General features: G+C 36.1%; 1 protein-coding gene across 11 annotated transcripts in view; it reads right to left on the bottom strand.

Annotated features, from left to right (window-relative positions):
* The window catches only part of Ttll7 (tubulin tyrosine ligase like 7), a 157,829-nt gene that overhangs the window by 88,539 nt on the left and 46,272 nt on the right, over positions 1 to 23,018 (bottom strand). Inside the window, exon 3 of one of the 11 annotated variants that reach the window (XM_048815024.1) lies at positions 6,232 to 6,298. The exons of the other annotated variants lie outside the window; for them this stretch is intronic. The gene's annotated coding sequence lies outside the window, so the exon portion shown is untranslated. The remainder of the gene's footprint in view (positions 1 to 6,231; positions 6,299 to 23,018) is intronic. 11 annotated transcript variants of the gene reach the window in all.

Below are 23,018 nucleotides of genomic sequence, written 5' to 3'. Positions count from 1 at the left end.
AGTATCAGTGTACTCAGTACATTAAAAATAGGTGCCAAAGTCAAGAAGACTTTGAAAACAATGTTCACCTAACACCAACAGGCTCTGTGAGCAAGTTTACTAATTTGTAACAAATCTTGTATTTGTTTTGTATAGAGTTTGAACTCTATACAATAATAAGACAATTTATCCCATCCCTGCAGGAATCTAAGCCTTGGAAATTATTCTGTCCATATATAGGTTTCATTTAATTCCTTTTATGGTTTGATAAAAATATTTATCAAATGTGAGGACTTCAATGTATATTATCCCAATTCTAATTATTTCACTTTATTCCAGACAAGAAATTTAAGATGATAGATTGATCACGCTACTCAGGTGAGCCACAGTTATTTACTTTCCCAAAATAGCATGTTTTAATTACTTTCTAAACTCCTTAAGTCAATAGTTTCTAAAGTTTGAGTGCAAAGGAAAAACACCTGAAGAGCTTTTGAAAATCTTGGTGCCCAGACTAAACCTCAGAAACAAATAGTGCCTAGTCAATGGCATTTGTAAAGCTCTTCAAGTAATTCTAGAATGAATCAAAAGTTGGGAGTTTCAACCATAGGCACCTAATGACATTAAAGCAAATAAAATTATAACATATGCATAAAAAATTATTTTTAAAAAGTGAAACAAAGAAAAAACTATTATGAATTTTAGAAAAAAGGAAAAAAATCAGATAAAAAACATTTATAAAAATGTTCATGTCGATTTCACCTAAATAAACAGGTCAAAAAAAAAGAAAAGTAGGTCATCAGAAAATGACTCCTAAGAAACAAAACAAATCATTTTTAAAAGAAAACAAGTTGCCAAATTTTCAAGCCAATAGTAACCTTGAATATAGAACTTCCTAGTACAATAGATAACACACAATTGAAATAAAACCAAAATAATTCCAGTACAAATGTGCTATTGAATCTTTTCTTTCCAGTTTTTCCCGTTGAACTTCTACCAATCACTTAAAGTCCAGATACACATCCGCTTTTCCCTGAAATCTTCCTCTTATTGTGTTTGAAGAAATTCATTTCTCCCTCCTCTGGTCTATCATGGAGATCTTTACTTACATCTCTATTATAATAAAGCCAAGAAGGCAAGCTCTCCCTAAACAAGGTAGGTTTTGTCCATCTTTTTCATTCCTCCACTCCCAGAGCCTTGAATGGTACCTGAGACAGTGTCCAAAAAGCACCCGCTCATGAGTGCTATGGCTTGAACATTCATGTGTCCTCTAAAATCATGATGAACTTAATCCCCAATGCAACAGTACTTGGGGTGGGTGGACTTTAGAGGCTGATTAGATGGTGAGAGCTCTTCCTTCATGAATGGGACTTAAGACCCTTACAAAAAAGCCCTCACACAGCTTTTGGCCCTTTTTTGCCTTTCCAGCCCTTATGCCATCTAAGGCCATCCCTTCCAGAGGACACAGCAATGAGGTGGCAGCCTAGAAGCAAACAGTGCAGTCCTCAGAGATCAAGGATATTTCTGGCCCCTTGATCAGGAGATTTCCAGTCTTAATAATTATGAAAAATAATTTATAGATAGATAGATAGATAGATATATCTCCCCCCATCTGTGGTATTTTGTTGTAACAACATATGGACTAAGACAATAAGTTGAAAAATATCAGCTATAATAGCTGGGAGTAAGCAGTGGAAAGTCATGGATCTCTGAGAAGAAAACATGTTACTGTTTACAATCTATTATTTTCATGTTTTTAAAGTAAAAAAGGTTATTATACTGCCACTTGGGTAATCCAACAGAAGAATATATGGAATATATACAGACTGCAATAGTGGCCTACTATGGCTGGGGAAAGGGCCAAGGGAGACAGGCCTGCATGAACACCTTTTAGTACCCCGTGCATACTTCACTATTCAAAAAAAGTAAAATACTATAATAAAAGTTTGTGTCAACATTTTCATATTTATAACAAAAGCCATCAACCTTTATGTTCTCTTTTTGTCACCTAGCATCATAGGTGACATTTTGGAATCTAGCTTATTCCCCATCTCATTTTCATAACTATTATCCTTTTGCATGACTTTCAGTTCTCAAAACCCACAAAAAAACAAATTTTATTAGTCAGAACAGAGTATATTTTCCTTCAAATAAAAAAAAAATCTCAGGAACTTAAAATAATTAAGGATATATTTCTTGATCACAATACATATCCACCAAAGAATGGTGGAGATGTTTTCATTAGATAGATAATTAATAGATAGATAGATAGATAGATAGATAGATAGATAGATAGATGGTTTGGTTATGAGATGCTCCCCAAAGCTCCTGTCATACAGGAATGTTCAGAGGTAAAATGATTGAATTATGAGAGCTATAACCTAGTCAGTCCTTCCTAGCTTGAATGGACTGACTGGGTGGTAACTGTACACATGTGGGGCATGGCTAGAGGAGGAGAGTCACTGGGGGCATGCCCTAAAAGGGTTCATCTTCCTTGTGACACCTCCTTCCCACTTCTCCCCCACACACACACTCTCTCTCTGCTTCCTGATCTCACAATGAGCTGAGCATCTTTCTTCTGCTGGGCCCTTCATCCATTATATGTTACTCACCTTGGGCCCAGAGTAGTGGAGTCAGCCATCTATGGACTGAGATCTCTGAAATCATTAATCCCAAATAAACTTTCCCTCCTCTAAATTTCTCCTGTCAGGTATTTTGGACACAGTGAATAAAAGCTATCTAAATAACTGTTATGTGTGTGTTTGTGTGTGTGAGTATATGTGTGTTTTATATATTTACAAATCTATACATAATGTTTTAGTTAGCTTAGAAAATACATATGAAACAAAAATATAAAGAACTAGGTGGGAATGACAAACACCAAATCTGATGCCTCTTGAGAGGAAGGAGGAAGACAAAATAGCCAGCCCTGGTCTATAGAGTGAGCGTCTGTATTCTTCTACATATCATAGACATATTTCCTAATATAAAGAAAAGTATACACTTATCACAGGTTAACCTTTTGAAATAACAGGTGGGAATGAAACACCCATGATACTTTTGCTTGAGCCATTGCGTGTCTTTTCAGACATATTGTGTCCTAAATCACACTGTGGAAAGTTAAGTGTGTTCCTAACTTGTATGCATTGTGGCATCTCTAAAGGACACTAAGGGGAGTAACATAATCCAGATTTCCTTTTGACACAGTACATAGTTCTTGTGAGTGCAGGAGTGAAGACAGAGAGTCTTAGAAGGGCATTCTAAAGTACAGGAAGGAGATGCTAAGAGCTTGATCACAGGGAGAAGAATACTGTTACTACAAAATAGCAACAGGACTCAGTGATCAAGAAGGGAAAAGTAATCTCAAATAACTTGGAGATTTCTCATCTAGGAAATAGGATAGGACTTGGTACTTTGCATCAAAATGAAAAAATGCCTACAAAAAAGAAGGCCAATTTGTAATTGGAGATAAAGGATAAAGAAATCATCTATTTTTATAAATGGGGACCACAGAAAGGTCCCTTCCAAAGCATAACTGATCCTATTTTGTGCTATCTGCCAAGAAATGACAATAGACTTCAAAATGCACAGCTGCATGACTGGTGAAAAAATGACATCACCCAAATGCCCCCAGTAACAACAACGCATTGACACCACTCATTGTACAAAGTAAGGGGTTTAGAGAAACTACTTACTCCCCTGCATGGTAACTCTTGCCTCCTTTTCCGGCTGGGCATATTCCCCAAAGCCATAGCTAAAGATGTAGTTTCTTCCAGATATTTGAAAGTATCATTTGATCAACCACTTCTATAAACCTGATAGCTATAATAAATCAATTGTGATATTCTGGAAGAACAAATAGAACTATTTATTCATTCTGTAATGAATTAATGTTGGCAAATACTAAGCTTGCTTAGTATTTATTCAGTATTTATGATTTTAAACTACATCACCTACACTTAGGTCTATAGTGTATCTTGTCTTTAGAATTTAGCCTAGAGTGACAATAAAAAGCAGGGGTACTGATAAAAAGGTAATGGTAACACAGCATATCTTAGAAGCATTTTTCCTTATCAATGTCTGTATTTTTGCTACATAGGATAATAAAAAAGGCAAAAACCTCACTCAATAAATGATGGATGGAAAAGGTCAAAGTAAGTAAGAGTTACAGTTAAGTTATTTAAACTGACAGAAGACAAAATTATTTCATAATGTATCTATCAAATGCTTAAATGAGCTGAAAGACTGGATACATTTCTCCTAGAATATAATATTTTCCCCTAGAATATAATATTTCATATCTAAATAGTACTCCAATAGCCTAAAAATAAATTGCATCTGCTCCCTAGAGATCTCATGTGATGATATCAGTTAACTTCCTCATTTTTGCTTACTTTTGTCAAACCACTTGCCTCCTCCTAGTCCCTCATCCTGCAAGATACTGAACCCAGACTAGGAGAATTGAACTTCATATCCTCCAAACACCCAAACTATGCTTTAGTACACAAAGAACTCTTGTTCTAAGCTATGGCATTGGAACTGACTGTTCTTTGGACCCAACTCTTTCTAGAGTTGGATCAAAATGTGAAAGTATGGGATAGAACCGTGGCTCAGTAGCTGAGTACTTGCCTAGCATAACCAAGGTCCTGGAGAGAGGGAATCCAACAAGATGGAAGAGAGGGAACAAGAGAAGTGGAAAATTTCTAAAATAGCAAGCCATGCGTTGTTTGCCAGATAATGCACAATAGATATTAAAATGTGCAGCTGCCTAGCTGGTGAACAGATGACATCAACCAAATGTCATCTGATGCCAGTATTTACTGTTTTAAACATCCAAAACTTAACTCTTTAACTTCTTTCTGAAAACCTGATATTCCTTTTATGTTTCCTATCTTGGTAAAGGATATCATGATATACCTAACATGGAATGTCAAGCATCCAAGAGAAATACATCAGAGTTATCTTTAATTTTCTGTTGAACTCCTGTTTAATACTCAAAGTATACCTTGGTACCAATTTCAGGGCATATATTAGTTCTGATAATTGTATTTCCACCTGCTTTCATGAATTTTAAATTTTAAGTTATAAAATTCATTGAATTGTTAAATAAACCTCCTGTGCTACCCATATTAGTTAACAGCACTTAGTTAACACTACTAGTCACCTACCTAGTAGGTATTTCCTAAATTGTCCTTGCAAACAAACCACCAGTTGAGGCTTATTAGAGATGGCTTAAATAACTCCCTTTCCCAGACTTCCTTGCATGCATGTGTATGTGGCCAAGAACATGGGGACTGATGAGCCAATGAGGTGGAAATTAAAGTTGTTAAGCAGGACTTCCCAGAAAAACACCTTGAAAGCACTTATTATTTTTCTTCAATGTATACTCATTGGCTGGTTTAGGAACCCTATTAATACAAAAGCCAATTAACAAGAGAAGGTGTAAAAGAATTATTAATTTTAGATGTACAAGTGGATCATCACAAAGAGTAAGGTCTGAAGAAATGACCAGAACATGATGCTTTTTAGGCAAATAACAAAAAACATCTAAGAAGGAATGGGACAGGATAAATGGATACTTTGAGTAAGGTAACAAATTCTAGGGATGTCACAAAGAGATCTGTGGTGGGTGGTATAGGTATAAAGGAAGGAGAAGCTTGTGGGAGATAAGGGTCACTTCAAGGGTTTTGCTTATTCAGGCTCATTGCAGCCCCATTATTAATCTCTGATAATCACGACCTATTTCCAAACTGGTATATGAAGGATATTTCTCTCAAAAGAAACTGCGTCTAGGGAAAATCAGGTCAAATGGCCCCTTCTGTCATTCCAGCTCTTCAGGTAACTTCAGCATGAAATAATCAATATGCCACCAACCGGCCTGTTTTGCATTATCTCCTTCACACGTGTTTTCGGTGGGATGATGCTGATCCTAGCTCCAAGAATGGGTCAATGACTTAGCCGAAAACAATTAAAGAATTCCATCCCCTTGACCATGGAGTTGGTTCAGCAATGAACGTGGATCCAATGAAAGCCAGTGAGAGTCAGCACTGGGGCTAATTTTCAGAAGATAGGTTATTTTTCTGAACTAGATTTGAGTCTGAGAAGATACATGCCTACAGATGCTGGTCCCCATCTTCCCTCTACACAGAGCCTGAGAAATAATTTAGGTTTGATTTTTTTTTAATTAAGAAAATTACTAAAATGTCTTTGCCTAAAATGTCACAACTTATATGAAATAAGAGAAGGCTCCCTTACCTGTTTCCTCTCTGAGACAGCTTGCAAAGTGTCTTAAGGTACACATTCTCCATGCTAAACACAGATCCTGGAACACAGGAACAACTGCTGAGCTACCGTATTAGGGGCTATAGTTCTTTAGGAAGTCTTTGAATTTAAAATTAGAAAGAAATTAATTGTACTAACTTCTAGAATCAGATAAATTTGTCACAGCTTTCAAATCTCTCACAATTAAATTAAATCCCAGTAAATTATGGCATGGTCCAAGAATCAAAGTTCACAAAATCCATGTGGAATAAGGCAAACCCATAGACCTATCCCACATAATGCAGCATATACCTCCATTAGTCAAGCGAGAATATGAGTCTAACATTTTGAAAGAGAATAATAAGACTATTTTGTTTCTGAACTATTAGCTGAGATGCAAAGTGAATTTACAAGATGACCTTTGAAGAGAAATAAAATATTAACACCCTTTATCTAACAGACTGTTGAGAAAATTAAATCAAATCAGCTATATTTAATAAGTGTAGCTCATTTTAAAATAGAACTCTTTTCCAGAAGTCATTCCAGCTCTTTGAAAACACTCTCTCTTTCACTACAATCTTTGTCATGAGGCATTTCCTTTTATGGAAACGCAGAGGAAAAGAACTATTTTTGTCCTTCACTCTAATAAACAATAATGGAATGCAGAATAGAACTGGGTCCTAAAGTTAACCAGTGGACAATAATATAATCTCCACAGATATTCTGAATAATTCAAATTCATTTTTTTAATCCTTCATTCCTTTTCTTGACCACTATCTTTTCTTCTCACACATGGTAAATACTATAAAGATGTGTCATCAATATGTTTAAAAGTTTATTTGTTCTTCATTATTTCATTACAGACGATATTAAAGCAGCTAATATTTTTCAATGCTCATCATCTCCTTGGGTACTCTAGAAAAAAAAATACATGCCAAAGATAATATACATGCTTCCAAAGATAGCAGATAAAAAGCAACAAGAACTTGCCTGTATCTCCTTGAGACAGAATGAAAACAACTACAATGTAGCTGCTCAGTGAGATAGGTGACCCGAGTTCAACAGTGGACATACTAGTCTCTCCAGGACAGTTGGAGAAACACAGAGACATTGGATAGTGGAAGAGAAGTGAATAGAGAGTGAAACAGAATGAAAAGCACCAACTGAATGGAAGCACGGCAGGGATGGGGTTGGCAAGAGGAGAGGAGAAAGAGGAAGAGTCCCAGTGAACACCACTGGCTCAGGATTCAGCACCCTTTAGAAACACAGACTAAACATATGCATGATGAACTGGCTCTGGAGAAGTTCTCTGCCATTTTGGGAAGGGCTCTATGGTCTGAGGTCAATGCTTTGAGAATCAGGGCAGAAGAGACAGAACATGCCTCCTTTTGACAAGCCAGCTACTAGAGTCTGGGAAAGTAAGCAGTTGCACATGGTGGCATGGGGTGGGAAGTAAGGACTGGAAACACCAAAACTGGATGGAGAATTGCACAGAACCCACCACCATCATGCCCCCAGCACAAATCTTTGAGATTCCATAGCCTCCCTCTGCCCTCAGGGACATGCAGAGGCACACCGGGACGAAAACAAACATGTAGAGAAATGGAATGGAGCAGAGGACCCAGAAATAACCAACATATCTACAGTCAACTCATTCCTGACAAAAGTGTTTAAAAAAACTTACATTACAGGAAGAAAAGAAAACAGCCTCTTCAACAAAAGGTGCTAAGAAAACTGAATATCCAAATGTAGAAGATGGAAACTAGACTCCTATCTCTTACCCTGTAAAAAAGAAAATCAAAATGAATCAATGATCTTTTTGCTTTGTTTTGTTTTCTTTTGTGTGATCCTGGGTAGATCAATGATCTTAATTTAAGAAATGAAACTTTGGAACTGCTAGAAAAAAACAGGAGAAACACTTCAAGATACTGCCACCAGTACCAATTTCCTGAATAGGACTCTAATAACTCAGGAAACGAAGCAAGAATTGACAAACAGGATTACAGCAAATTAAAAAGCTTCTGCACCGAAAAGAAAACCGTCGATGGAGTGAAAAGACAATCTTCAAAATGTGAGAAAAATCTTTGTTGGCTATTCATCTGACAGAGGATTAATATCCAGAATATATGAAGAATTCAGAAACTTAACAACAAAAGAACAAGTTATCCTAGCAAAAAAAAAAATGGACAAATGATCCAAATAGACACTTTTCAAAAGACAAAATACAAAATGGCAAATAAATATAAGAAAAAAATGCTCAGAACCTTTAGCTGTTAGAGGAAATGCAAATCAAACCTACATTGAGATTCCATCTCACCCCATTCAGGATGGCTATTATCAAAAAATAACACAAGCTAGCAAGGATATGGAGAAAAAGAAACCCTTATACACTGATGATGGGATTGTAAATTAGTACAGCCACTGTGAAAAGCAATATAAAGGTTCCTTAAAAATTAAAAACAGAACTTCCATATGATCCAGCTACCCACTCCTGGCTATTATGAGAAGGAAATGAAGTCAGAATGCAAAAGAGGAACCCAAATAGCCATCCATGTTGTGGCAATATTCACTACAGCCAAGATATGTAATCAGCCCAGGTGCCTGTCAACAGGTGAACTGCCTGTCAACAGATGAATGCATGAAGTATAAGACACACACACACACACACACACACACACACACACAGTGTAGTACTATTTGGCCAAAAAGAAGAATAAAATCTTGTCATTTTCAGGAAGCTAGGCAGGACTGGAGGACATCATTTTAAGCAAAATAAGCCACACACAGAAAGACAAGTATCACATTTTCTCTCATATGCAGAAACTAAAACAAACAAACAAACTTAGAAATACAAGAGGGACTATTAGAGAAAGAGAAGGAGGGTGATAGGGAGAAAAGGGAGAGCAAAAAAAAAAGGTAAAAGGGAGGGTGGACATGATCAAAGCACAATATATACATGTATGGAAATGTCACTGTTCCATCACTTTGTACAATCAATATGCATTAATACTTATAATAAATGAATGTGTGTGCGCCTCCTGTCTTTGACGTACACATTTTTCTTTTAGAAAATGTATCAGTTCACAAATTACTTGAAAAATAAAAACACATCCAGAATCTGTGACATACTGTTCTCATCAACTATAAATATACTCAAGAATGATGATTGGCCCTAGATGTCTATAAAACCATATGTAACTATATACCCACAATGTGCATCTTAGTGCTGTAAATTAACTTGTATACTAAAAAAAACAAAGCCAGTTGATTTCTCAGTTGTGCCTCATGGGATCTGGACTTACTTTTTTTTAATCATATCTAGTATTCAGAATTATCCAACATAAAGTTTCACTGGGGAAAAAATCACATTTATTAGAGAAATTTTAATCAATGTACTGCAAAACTCATCTGTTTCTGGCTTAAGCTGGTTTAGATGATCATGTCATATTGGTTAAGTGTATATTAACACATTTCTTTGAAAAACTTCATTTCTCTATTCTCGGGCACTCTATTAAAACAAAAACAGATTTATTTACATTAAGAACATGGAAAAGACAAGTCTTACAACAATATATATTTGGTATGCAATTTTAAATACTTACATCATTATTATTCAATTATTAAATTAAATATTTCACTTGAATGTCTTCTAAAATACACATCAACTAAAATATTAGTTTCTTTTTTTAATTTTTTATTTGTTTTAATTAGTTACACATGACACTACAATGACCTTGATATATCATACATTTGAATCAGATGGGATATAATTTCTCATTTTTCTCAGTATACAGGTTGCAGAATCACATTGGTCATGCAGTCACATATATACACACAGTAATAATAATGTCTGTTTCATTCTACTATCCTTCCTATCCCCCCATCTCCTCCCCTCCCCTGCCATCAATTCTCTCTACCTAATCTAAGGTAATGCTATTCTTTTTTTTTTCTCACATCTTCATACATGTATTTTGTATAAAGATGAGGATCTCCTTCCATCTTCCATGCAATTCCCCTTCTCCCTCCCTTTACCTCCCACCTCTCTTCCCTATCTAGAGGTAATCTTCTTCCCATGCTCTTCCTCCCTACCCCATTTTGAGTCACCCCCCTTATATCAGAGAAGACATTCGGTATTTGTTTTTTTGGGATTGGCTAACCTCACTTAGCATAATTTGCTCTAATGTCATCCATTTCCCTGAAAATGCCATGATCTTATTATTTTTTAGTGCTGAGTAATATTCCATTCTGCATAAATGCCACATTTTTTTTATCCATTCATCCATTGAAGGGCATCTAGGTTGGCTCCACGGTCTAGCTATTGTGAATTATGCTGCTATAAACACTGATGTGGCTGTGTCCCTGTAGTATGCTGTTTTTAGGTCCTTTGGGTATAGTCCAAGAAGAGAAATAGCTGGGTTAAATGGTGGTTCCATTCCCAGCTTTCCAAGGAATCTCCATACCTGTTTTCCAAATTGGCTGCACCAATTTGCAGTCCCACCAGCAATGTATGAGTGTACCTTTTTCCCCGAATCCTCGCCAGCTCTTGTTGTTGTTTGTCTTCATCATGGCTGCCATTCTTACTGGAGTGAGATGGTATCTTAGAGTAGTTTTAATTTGCATTTCTCTGATTGCTAGAGATGATGAGCATTTTTTCGTATATTTGTTGATTGATTGTATATACTCTTCTGAGAAGTGTCTGTTCAGGTCCTTGGCCCATTTGTTGATTGGGTTATTTGTTTTTTTGGTGTTTAGCTTTTTGAGTTCTTTGTATACTCTGGATATTAGGGCTCTATCTGAAGTGTGAGGGGTAAAAATTTGTTCCCAGGATGTAGGCTCCCTATTCACCTCACATATTATTTCTCTTGCTGAGAAAAACCTTTTCAGTTTTAATTCATCCCATCTGTTGATTCTTGATTTTAATTCTTGTGCTTTAGGTGTCTTATTAAGGAAATTGGGGCCTAGCCCCACATGATGGAGATTAGGGCCTACTTTTTCTTCTATTAAATGCAGAGTCTCTGATTTAATCCCTAGATCCTTGATCCATTTTGAGTTAACTTTTGTGCATGGTGAGAGATAGGGATTTAATTTCATTTTGTTGCATATGGATTTCCAGTTTTCCCAGCACCATTTATTGAAGATGCTATCCTTTCTCCAGTGCATGCTTTTAGCACCTTTGTCTAATATAAGGTAGTCATAATTTTGTGGGTTAGTCTCTGTGTCCTCTATTCTGTACCACTGGTCTACCCAGCCTGTTTTGGTGCCAGTACCATGCAGTTCTTTTAAGGGCAAAGGTGCAGTGTGTACAGCCTATATCTCCACAGCACTGGGCATCAGGAGCTTCATTTTTAAGTCCCAGTGTTTAAGGAACTAAATACTTCAAGCTCTTCTTTCTCATCAGCAGACCTGACTTTCACATCGTCACCACACACCCCAAGATCATAGAGTCTGAGAAGTGAAACTTGCCACTATTAAGTAAACAGCAATAGGTAAAAATGGTACGATCACTCAGGAATGATCAAATTCACTCAGAAACTGTACCTTTATCGGATCAAGATTTGGCATCACAAGATTAAGATCATGCACACAGGTAATCTCATTGTGATGATTAATTTGACATGACAACTTTGAGAGGCCACAATACCCAGATATTTGTTCAAATACCAGTCTGAATGTAGCTGCGAAGGTACTTTGTAGATAAATTAATATTTAAATCTATAGACTTTGAGTAAAGCAAATAACTCTCCATAATGTGTGTGGGCCTCATCCAATCAGCTAAAAGTTTAAGAGAAAACAAGCTGAGCTTCCCCTAGAACGAGGAAATTCAGCCTCAGATCATCTTTGAACTCAAACTGCAATTTCAACTCTTTCCTGCCAGCCTACTAGACTTGCAAACCTTCATCATCACATAATCCAATTTCTTAAATAAGTATCTTTGTTCTCTCTTCCTCTTCCTCCCTCCCCCGCCACTCTCCACACACACACATACACACACACACACACACACAAAAAAAAAAAAAAAAACTTTACACTGTAAAGAATGTCATTATANAAAAAAAAAAAAAAAAACTATTGTTTGTTTCTCTGGTGAACCCAGACTAATTCATTCATTATTCCATAGGATCAGTTATATTTCAAAAAACTAAAATTACAATTGAAAATGTTTTATACAGCAAGAAGATTCCAGATGAAAAGATAAACCATATAAATATAACCAAGATAAAAAGCAAGGATGATTACTACAAAAGAAATAAATGGATGAGGACACTGTATAAAGAACAATCAATAAAATTTATATCTATAACAAAAGTGAGGAAATCAGAGATAAGATACTATCCATGATTACCACCACTTTTCTTTGATTCTAAGCCACACTGTTTTGTTTTCTTTTATACCACTTAAAAAGAACCTCTAAGAATTATGATGTATCTTATCACTGCTGTCAGCCAGGTGGCAGTCCTGACAGTGTTATCATTGTCTGCGCATACACAACAAAATTCACAGCATCAGTGTGGAAGCTGAAAGAAAAACCCATATACAAGAGTGGAACTCTTTTAAGAAATACTGGTACTGGAGAACAAAATTGATCACATTATATTGTTATATTGTGTGCATATATGAATATTTAATAACAACTGCCAGTTATGTGCATAATTTTGATACACCAATAAAAAATGTAAGAGTAGGGGTTGGGGTGTGGCTCACTGGTAGAGTGCTCACCTAACATGCATGAGGCACTGGGTCAATGCTCAGCACCACATAAAAACAAACTAATGTATCCTCCTAAAACTAAAGATACATAAATAAATAAATATATTTTTTAAAAAATGTGAGAGAGTAAAATAAAATACTACAACATTGACTCTCAATGGATACCTTGGTATGAGAACTGAATCAAGAAGAAATTCAAAAGAGTTTCTCTTCCAATGTAAAGAATTTTTTAAGGAATGTTTTAATCAATTTATTTTACATGTATTTTCCTTTCTCTATATGGATGAAAGCGATATGTGATGCTTAAAAACTACCTCTAAAGACTCTATCAACATGTATGAAATAAACTGCAATATTAGGAAAGCACTGTTACATAAATGAAATTGCAGTTCTTTGCCTAAGTGAATAAAACAATGGTGTCTTGCATGCAATTGATCTTAGCTATAGTAAGAAACAGCAACTTACTAGCTATCAGAATGTCTAGTGTACAGAACTCATGGCAGCAGTAAACACCATTTAAGCCTTTACACCATGCCAGTAGTTCTCAAACTAGAATGTGCATCCAAATCTCCTGGAAACAAAGACTGCTTGTGCTTCTGGTTCAATACACCACAATTCACATGAGACTCACCCCTGGGCAGGGCTGAGAATCCTTCTGCACTTAGACCTGGATTAGCTCAGAGTCAGAGGGCTGAGCACAGAGGAAGGACATCAGTTCCTGCCGCTGCACAGGGCAGGGGAAAGCAATGACTGACTCATGCATGAGCTATTTCTAAATCAGTGACATCAATAATCTGCAGAAGGCACTCAGGTTTACAATCATGAATGTGAAAAAGAGAGAAGGTGGAACTCAGATCCTTTCTAGTTCTAAAATTCAAAAGTTTTGGCCCCTGAGGTGGAAATGGTTTAAGTTATTCATTCATAACCTAGATAGGTTTTCTAATGCAAGTCTCACTCAAAATAGAACTTCCCATATTTCAATTGAAAATGAACCTAGAGCCAGACAGGGTGGTGCATATCTGTAATTCCAGTGACTCATGAGGGTAAGATAGGAGGATCAGTTCAAGGTCAGTCTCAGCAATTTAGTAAAATCCTCAATAACTCAGTGAGATCCGGTCTCAAAAATAAAAAATCAAAAGGACTGGGAATGGTAGCTCAATGGTAAAACACCCCTAGATTCAATCTCTGGTTGAAAAAAAAAAAGGATATAGAATCATAATCAGATTGCTTTCAGCAATTCTCCTCAAATGACAATGATAAAACTGTCAAAGAAACAAACATTTCAGGAGTCTGGAAAATGACCAATGACAAGAAGTAAAGAAGCCTGGATTCAAGGAAAAGTGAGAATGCTGGAAAAATGAGGATGCTAAACTTCATAAAGTCAGTCATATAAGGGTCAAATGGAATTTTCCTTCACGAAAGAAGGTAGTAAGTTGTAGTAAGGGTAGCAGTAATGAACCTGGGGAAGAAGTGAGAGCAGCATTTCAACCTAGGACCATTCCCATACTCCACCACTTTTCTGTGATAGTTCTTCCAGGGCTGGGCGGGATAAGGACCAGAATCCATGTTGCTGGGTGGGGGGGACTGCCTTGATTTGAAGCAAAGTATGGAAAAGCACCTTGCCTTTGGACTTGCCAAAAACAATAGCAGACTCAGTGGAAAATAATAATGAAGAGCCACTATCACAGGTATCTGTGGTTGTGATCCTGGGCAATAAAAAAATTAGCCAGAAAAATACGGGTGTCATGACTACCAGCCCTTCATCTCACCTAACCCCAAAATGACGGTGCCTGCCATTTCTTTCTGCTTTCCTTACTCTCTGCTCCTCACTCATCTACCAAGAAGACAAGTACATTAGCAGGTTTCAAATGGCAAACAGATAATATATAAATTCACATTATCAATGGGGATGTTTCTCTTCTTTGATTAACCAGAACTCAATTATATTTACTTCTTGATTATCACTTGGGTTCTAGTTAGATGAAACTGTATGTTATAGTTTGGGTGTGATATGCCCCCCAAAAGTTCACTTGTGAGACAATGCAAGAAGCTTTAGAGGAGAAATTACTGGGTTATAAGAGCTTTAACTCAGTCAGTGGTAACCTAAGGCAGAGGGGGTGTGGCTGGAGGAGGTGGGTCATTGGGGCATGCCTTTGGGGTATATATTTTGTATCTGCTGAGTGGAGTCTGTCTCTCTCTCTCTCTCTCTCTCTCTCTCTCTCTCTCTCTCCTTCCTGATCATCAGGAAGTGAGCCACTTCCTCTCACTCGCTGCCGCACTCTTTTGCCATGATGTTCTGCCTCACCTGGAGCCCTGAGGAATGAGCCTACTATCTATGAACTGAGTCCTCTGAAACTTGAGCCCCCCCAAAAAACTTTTCCTCCTCTACAATAGTTCTGATCAGGTCTTTTAGACACAGCAGTGAGAAAGCTAACTAACACAGTAAAACAGCTGAATTCCAGGCAGAAGACATTACTACAAATATTAGTAGAATATGAATATATATATTGGAAGACTCAAAGGAAACTAAGATATTGGCCTGGAAAATTATCATTGCTCTTGATCTCTTTTAACACTAAGACTAGGGAGCTGAAGTATCTTTCTCAATACAAAGTTCCTCATAATTACACTTCTCCCCATGGAGTTCTCATCTTATGCTGTCAAGGAAGAAGTAAGAATGCTGACTTCATAGAGACAATCATGTAACTGTCAAATGGAATTAATTTTCCTTCATGAAAAGAGGCAGTGAGTTGTAGTAAGGATATCAATGAGGAACATTAAAGCTATTTATAGAAAGCATCCCTGTCATTTATTCTTATTTAAAATTTTATAAATATATTCTTCTTAATGAGAAGAATAAAGAGTTAAGTACAAACATTAATTTCAACATAAAATCTTTATTCTCAGAACAAGGCCATTCTTACTTATTTGTACTTATGAATCATACAAAAGAGTAATTGTCCCTTGACTAATAAAGAAACATCTTCTGAACATGATAGGCCCTCCAGCATTCCATAATTTTCTTTTTTGTTGTTGTTGTTTTTGTTGTTGTTGTTGTTGTTGTTTGTTTTGGTAGTACTGGGATTCAACCCAAGGATGCTTTATCCTTTTTTTGTTTTTTAATTTGAGACAGGATCTCATTAAGTTGTTGAGGCTAACCTCGAACTGCAATTCTCCTGACCAAGCCTCCAAAGTTGCTAGGATTATAGGAAAGCACCACCAGGCCCAGCTCAAACATTTTTTTTAAATTAAAGTAACAATTTTTAAAAATAGCTGAAAAATTCTCTATTCAATTTTATTGTTTATAATTATTTCCTCAAAGTAAACACAGATATTCTTAGAAATGTCAGGAACACAATTTGATGATATTAAATGTATTTCCCTGATTACCATACTTTCCTCGAGTTTACTCTTGGTAAAAGGGTAAAGGGTAAAAGGGTAATTTAATAAAGTAAATATTTAGATTTCCAAAGAGGATGCAGGAACATGAGAAAATATTGTATGATAGACAATGGTTATTTTTCAGTTTATTCTAGATTGTACTGATTCTATCCAGAGTTACATCACTAAATTTGAAATGTCATTTACAAATAATATTTCATGTAACACAACATTAAATGTATCACTGTTGTAAATATAAATCATCACTTCATGAATAATTCATTGTCTTTAGTACTATTAAATTAGAAAACTGGGCATAGTAATTACTAAAATTAAACTGAAAGCATTTCAAGTTATTGGTTTGCTTATTTAAAGATAGCTTATAATTTTCCTCTGTCATTACCCATTCATGATAAAAATGCTGAAGGCATTATGAACAGAAATACCTCATCATAAAGGCTATATAAAACAAACCCAAAGACAAAATCATAATTAATGAGGAAAAACTGAAAACACTTGTCTTTAAAATTCAGAACAATACAAAGATGTACACTCTCACACTCCTACTCAATATAGTACTTGAAATCCTAGCCAATACAATTAGGCAAGAGAAGGAAATAAAATAGATAAAAATAAAGAAAGAAGTCAAATTATCACTGTTTGCAAATGATATTGTTCTACACTTAGAACATCCAGAAAGTTCTACCAGAAGTCTTTTACAGCTAACAAATAAATTCAGGAAAACAGCAAGATACAAAATCAGCACCCAAAAATAAATAGCTTTCCTATACACCAATAATGGATTTGCCGAAAAAGAAACGAGAAAAACAATTCCATTCACAATAACCTAAAAAAAATACTAGGAATAAGTCTATCCAAGAAGTTAAAAACACCTCCACCATGAAAATTATAAAACACTGATCAAAAAAAAACTGAAGAAGACACTAGAAGATAAAAAGATTTATCATGTTCATGGATAGGCAGAATTAATACTTATAAAATGACCATATTACCAAAAGCAATATATAAATAAACTCAATGCAATCCTCATCAAAATACCAATGACATTCTTCACAGAACTGGAAGGGAGCAGTCAAAATTCATTTGGAAGAATAAAAGTACCAGAATAGACAAAGCAATTCTATCAAATGCAATTCTCATTGAAATTCCAATGATATTCCTTAATCAGAAACAGAAAAAGCAAGTCATGAAATTCACTTAAAAAAAAAAATAAGAGAACCGGAATAGCCAAAGCAATCCTTAGCAAGAAAAGCAAAGCAGGAGGCATCCCAATACTAGACCTCAAATTGTACTGTTGAGCTATAGTAACAAAAACAGCATCGTTTTGGCACCAAAGCAGGAGAAGACCAATGGAAAAGAATAGAAGACACAGACAATCACACATAAATACCACTATCTCACACTAGACGAAGGCACCAAAAACATATGCTGGAGAAAAGATAGCCTTTTTAACAAATGGTTCTGGGTAAATTGGAAATTCATATATAGTAGAATGAAATTTAACCCTGTCTCTCACCCTGCACAAAACTCAACTCAAAGTGGATTAAAGATCTAGGTATCAGAGCAGAGACCCTGCACCTGCTAGAAGAAAATGTAGGCCCAACACTCCAACATGTTGCCTCAGGAACTGACTTCCTTAACTCCTAGAACACAAGAAGTAAAATAAAAACTCAATAAATGGGATGGCATCAAATTAAAAAGGTTTTTCACCCCAAAAGAAACAATTAAGTATGTGAAGAAACAATCTACAGAATGTGAGAAAATTTTTTCTTACCTGCTTCTCAGATAGGGCATTGATACCCAGGATATGCAAACAACTGAAAAACCTTAACACCAAAAAAACAAATAACCCAATCAATAAATTGGCAAAGGAAATGAACAGCACTTCTCAAAAGAAGAAATATATGACATATATGAATAGCAAGTATATTTTTTAAATGTTCAACATGTCTAGCAATTAGAGAAATGCAAATTAAAACAACACTGAGACTTCATCTCACTCCAGTCAGAATGGCAATTATCAAGAATACAACAAGTAACAATAAACCTTGGCAAAGACTTAAGGAAATGGGCACAAATTGTTGCAACCACTCTGGAAAGCAGAGTATGGAGTATTCCTCAGAATACTAGGAAAAAACCATCATGTGACCCAGCTATCCCACTCCTTGGTATATATCCAAAGGACCTAAAAATCAGCATAATACAGAGTTTCAGCCACATCAATGTTCATAGCAGCTCAATTCACAATAGTTAAGCTATGGAGCCAACCTAGGTGCCCTTCAACAGATGAATGGATAAAGAAAAAGTGGTATACATAAATGGACTATTACTCAGCCATTAAAAAGAATGACTCTATGGCATTTGCCAGTAAATGGATGGATCTGGAGACTATCGTGCTAAGTGAAAAAGGACAGTTCCAAAAAGTCAAAGATCAAATATTTCCTCTGATATGTGGAAGATAATCCAAAATAAGAGGAAAGGATAGAAGAAAGATCAACGGAGTAAACAAACAAGAATGAAGGGAAGAGAGGAGGGATTAGAGAGGGAAAGATAATAGAATAAATCTGACCTAACTTTCCTACATACATATATGAATATACCACAGTGAATCTCACCACAATGTACATCCACAAGATACTAATTTAAAAAAAAAAAAAACTATAAGCAAATAGCAGTAAAGAGCAGAGGGAAAGGAACAGGGGAAGGAAGAAAGAGAGAAAAGCAGAAGTACCAGGAACTGAATTAGAACAAATTCCATGTTTTTGTAATTATGTCAAAATTAATCCTACTGTCATGTATGTAAATAAAAAAAGAAAAATATTCCTAATAAAAAAGTTTTTAAAAAGCAATGCTGATGGCATCCCAATACTGAACTTCAAATTATGTTACAGAGCTATAGCAAAAAAATAAAAAGTTGCATACTACTGGCATAAAAACAGACACATAGATCAATGAAACAGAATAGAAGACACAAAGACAAATCCAAAAAGATATAACATCTTATATTTGACAAAGGTGCCAAAAATATACATTGGAGAAAAGACTTTTTAACAAATTATGCTACAAAAACTGGTTATCTATATGCAAAAGAATGAGACTACATCCTATCTCTCACCCTGCACAAAACTCAACTCAAAATGAATCAAAGACCTAGGAATTAAACCAGAAACTCTGCAACTGCTATAAGAAAACCTATGGTTAACACTCCAACATACAGGCACAAGCAATAACTTCCTCAATGGAACTCCTAAAGCTCAGGAAACAATACCAAAAATTAATAAATGAGATGGCCTCAAGTTAAAAACCTTGTGCACAGCAAAGGAAACAAGAGTGAAAAGAGAGAACCTACGGAATGGGATAAAATCTTTACTAGCTACTTTTCTGACAGAGGATTAATATCCAGAATACACAAAGAACTCAAACCCACACACACACACAAAAACCACTACCCTAACTGATAAATGGGCAAATGAACTAAACAATACAAATGAACAACAAATATATGATAAAATAGTCCACATATTAACTGGAATATGCAAATCAAAACTATATGAGATTTCACCTCACTTCAGTTAGAATGTCAGCCATCAAGAATACAAACAATAATAGATGCTGGAGAGGATGTAGGGGAAAAGGAACACTTTTACATTCTCGGTGGAGTTGTTAATTAGTACAAACACTGGAAATCAGTATGGAGGTCCCTCAAAAGACTGGGAAGAGAACCACAATATGACCCAGCCATATCACTCCTTGGCATTTATCCTAAAGAATTTAAATCATCATACCATAACAACATGTGCGTATCCTGTTTATAGCCAAACTATGGAATCAGCCAAGGTGTCTATCAATGGATGAATGGATAAGGAAAATGGGTTATGTATACATAACTGAGTTTTATTTAACCAAAGAGAAGAATAAAATTCTTTTCATTTGCAGGAAAATGGATGGAACTTAAAAGTATCATGTTAAAAGAAATGTCAAACTCAGAAGGTCAAGAGTTGTAAGTTTTCTCTCAAATGTGGAAGTTAGAGAAAAAAAATAGAAGGGCAAAAAAAAGGTTTGAAGAATCTCATGAAAATAGAAAGGAAACCAGTAAAGTAGAGAAAAGGAAACAGGAGGAAGGAGGAGGGGAGGAAAAGAAGAGATACTGGGGTACAAAATTGACCAAATTATATTGTTCTACTGTGCATGTATGAATATGTAACAAATCCCACTACTGTATATAATCATAATGCACCAATTAAAAATATGAAAAGAACCTGCACAGGAGCCCAGGCCCAGGGTAGGCCCGGGTCCATCTCGCCACCAGCAGACCTCAGCTGGAGCTCTGGCTCCAGTACAGGACCAGACCACCTTCACCGACCAGCAGACACCAGACAGAGCTCAGGACCAGATCCACCTCCACCAACCTGCAAGGGAACCCAGGCCCAGGGTAGATCCAGGTCTGCCACCTCCCCACACCTGAGAGCTCAGGCCTAACCCACTTCGATCTTGGGACATTGCAAACAACTCCATAGCCTTCACCACATAGTAGCCTCTACCTTGGGATAACAGACAAGGCCTAAAAGCAGCTACGTCTGGAGCAGGCATCCCAAAGCCAGCGTAAGGCCCACCCTTTCAGCCCCACCTCTGAAAGACACTGCATCCATCTTGGGGCACCTCCACTGCTATCTCAAGTTACCTCCGCTATTGTCACCCCCATCTTTAGCTGCAGTAGTATCCATCATGGGACACTGGTAGGGTCTGGAAGCCCAACACCAAGGTGAGGTACAGATAATCTGCATGGATACTATGAGATTATATGGTAAAAACTGTAATACCTCAGATCCACACTGCAAGAAAGGAAGACACATAGACAACATGAAAAAACAAGAGAGGAAAATGCCCCAAACAAACAGGACACTACAATAACAGAACCCATGGACAGTGCAGCTGATGAAATGTCAGAAAAGGAGTTCAGAACGTTCATAAGTAAAATGATCTGTGAATTAAAGAATGACCTAAATGAGTAAATACAGACAAAAATTGATCACTCCAACAAAGAGATAAGAGAACAAATATAGGCAACCACTGATGACACCAATAATCAAATAAGGGAGCAAATGCAGGCATCCATTGATCATACCAACAAAGAGATAACGGAGCAAATACAGGTACCAAAAGATTACTTTAAGAAAGAGAGGGAGACTTTGAAAAAAAATCAGAAATCCTTGAAATGAAGGAAACAATGAACCAAATAAAAAACTCAATACAAAGCATCAACAATAGACTGGATCACTTGGAAAACTGAACGTCAGAAAATGAACACAAAGTACACAATCTGAAAAATAAAGTTGACCACACAGTGAGGATAGTAAGAAACCATGAACAGAACATCCAAGAATTATGGGATAGCATCAAAAGACTTAATATACGACTTATTGGGATAGAGGAAGGCACAGAGTTTCAAACCAAAGGAATGCACAATATCTTCAATGAGATACTAACAGAAAATTTCCCAAACGTAAGAATGAAATGGAAAATCAAATACAAGAGGCTTACAGGACACCAAATGTACAAACTTACAATAGATCTATACCAGGGCACATTATAATGAAAATGCCTAGCATATAGAATAAGGATAGAATTTTTAAGGCTGAAAGAGAGAGGAATCAGACCACATACAGGGGGAAACCAATTTGTATCTCAGCAGATTTTTCAACCCAGACCCTCAAAGCCAGGAGATCCTGGAACAACATATACCAAGCTCTGAAAAAAAAAAAGTATGTCAACCAAGAATCTCATATACAGCAAATTAAGCTTTAGATTTCATGATAAAATAATAAACAAAAGTTAAAAGAGAAAACATTCGGCATTTGTTTTTTGGGGATTGGTTAACTTCACTTAGCAAATCTTTTCCAATGCCATCCATTTAACTGCAAATGCCATGATTTTTATTCTATTTTATTGCTGAGTAAAATTCCATTGTGTATATATGCCACATTTTTTTTATCCATTCATCCACTGAAGGACATTCTAGGTTGACTCTAGAGTTTAGCTACTATGAATTGTGCTGCTATAAACATTGATGTGGCTGTGTCCCTGTAGTATGTTGTTTTTAAGTCCTTTGGGTATAACTCATAGTGGGATAGGGAGGAGTAGCATGGGAGGAATAGATAAATTCTAGATAGGGAAGAGGGGTGAGAGGAAAAGGGAAGGGGCAGAGGATTAGCAAGGATGGTGGAATGTGATGGACATCATTATCCAAAGTACATGTATGAAGACATGATTTGTGGTGAACACACTTTATATACAAAGATGTGAAAAATTGTGTTCCATATGTGTGATAAGAATTGTAATGCATTCTGCTGTCATGTATTTAAAAAATAAAATCAATTAAAACAATAAAATAAAATTTAAAAAGGTAAAAGAATTTACAATTAGAAAGCTGGCACTATAGAACGTCCTTGGCAAAATATTCCATGAAGAGGAAATGAAAATCAGCAAAGGGAGGTAGTACACTAAAGGAAAAACGAATCAAAGGAGAAACCAAGTCAAGTTAAATAACAAAAATGGCTGAGAATACAAATCATATCTCAATAATAACCCTGAATGTTAATGGCCTAAACTTACCAATCAAAAGACATAGGCTAGCAGAGTGGATAAAAAAAAAAAAAAAAAAAAAAAAAAAA

Source organism: Marmota marmota, unplaced genomic scaffold (assembly GCF_001458135.2).
Source record: "Marmota marmota marmota unplaced genomic scaffold, marMar, whole genome shotgun sequence".
Taxonomy (NCBI): Eukaryota; Metazoa; Chordata; class Mammalia; order Rodentia; family Sciuridae; genus Marmota; species Marmota marmota.
This window is presented reverse-complemented; position numbering and strand designations above follow the sequence as displayed.